The sequence below is a fragment of the Benincasa hispida genome, chromosome 1, assembly GCF_027475165.1.
Source record: "Benincasa hispida cultivar pf3 chromosome 1, pf3_genome.v1.1, whole genome shotgun sequence".
Classification (NCBI taxonomy): domain Eukaryota; kingdom Viridiplantae; phylum Streptophyta; class Magnoliopsida; order Cucurbitales; family Cucurbitaceae; genus Benincasa; species Benincasa hispida.
The window spans coordinates 84,701,583-84,702,802 of NC_143478.1; the positions used below are offsets into that span (position 1 = coordinate 84,701,583).

At 40.3% G+C, this 1,220-nt stretch overlaps 1 long non-coding RNA gene across 1 annotated transcript; it reads left to right on the plus strand.

Moving 5' to 3' along the window:
- The first annotated feature begins 257 nt into the window (after positions 1–257).
- On the plus strand, positions 258–945 carry LOC150038789 (uncharacterized). Its single transcript, XR_016528193.1, has 2 exons — positions 258–602; positions 707–945. It is a non-coding gene; the product is annotated as an uncharacterized LOC150038789 (long non-coding RNA).
- Positions 946–1,220: the final 275 nt, after the last annotated feature.

Genomic DNA, 1,220 nt, shown 5'->3' on the forward strand with positions numbered 1-1,220 from the left:
CGCGAGATCATGGAGTCCCTGAGGGGAATGTTCAGACAACCGTCTGCGCAGCTCAGGCACGACGCTCTTAAGCACATCTTCAACTCATGCATGAAGGAGGGATTATTTGTTCAAGAACATGTTCTCAACATGATGGTCCACTTCAACGTGGCAGAGATGAATGGGTCGAGCATCGATAAGGCTAGCCAGGTTAGCATTATTCTGGAGTCGTTACCAAAAGGCTTCTTTCATTTCTTAAGCAACGCTGTTCTAAACAGGATTGATTACAACCCTACAACTCTACTCAATGAGTTACAGACTTTCCAATCTTTGCTAAAAAGCAAGGAAAAAAAGGTTGGTGAGGCAAATGTTACTTCATCATCCAAAAAGTTTCATAAAGGTTCGACCTCAAGAACTAAGTCTACACCTTCTTCTTCCGGCACCAGCAAGTGGAAAAAGAAGAAGGGTCGTAAAGGGAAGGCACCTACTTCCCACAACCTCTTGCTCCACGAGGTAGGCAACCAGTGAGGGTTGACAAAGGAAAATATTTCCATTGCAACAAGACGGGCACTAAATGCGGAACTGCCCACGTTATTTGGCTGAGAAGAAGAAGGTCAAACAAGGTAAATACGATTTACTGGTTTTGAAAACTTGTTTAGTGGAGAATGATGATTCTGTCTGGATTATTGACTCTGGGGCCACTAACCATGTTTGTTCTTCATTTCAGGGAATTAGTTCTTGGCGGCAGCTTGGTGCTGGTGAGATGACGATGCGAGTTGGAACCGGACACGTCGTCTCAACTGTGGTAGTGGAAGGTCTCCGATTGACTTTACAGAATAGGTTTATCATTCTAAATGATGATTATGTAGTTCCCAAGTTAAAGAGGAACTTAATTTCTGTAAAGTCTTTGCTCGAATGTAATTATACACTTAATTTTTCAGTAACTAAAGTTTTTATTTTGAAAAATGGTGTTGATATATGTTCATCTAAACTGGAAAACAATTTGTATGTGCTAAGGCCATTAGCAACAAATTCCCTCCATAACATAGAGATGTTTAAAACTGTTGTAACTCAAAACAAACGACGTAAAATTTCTCCTAAAGAAAATGTCCAACTTTGGCACCTACGTTTAAGGAACATTAATCTCAATAGGATGGAGAAGTTGATGAAGAATGGACTTCTAAGCGAGTTAGAAGAAAATTATTTACCTGTGTGCGAGTCATGTCTTGATGGCAAAATAA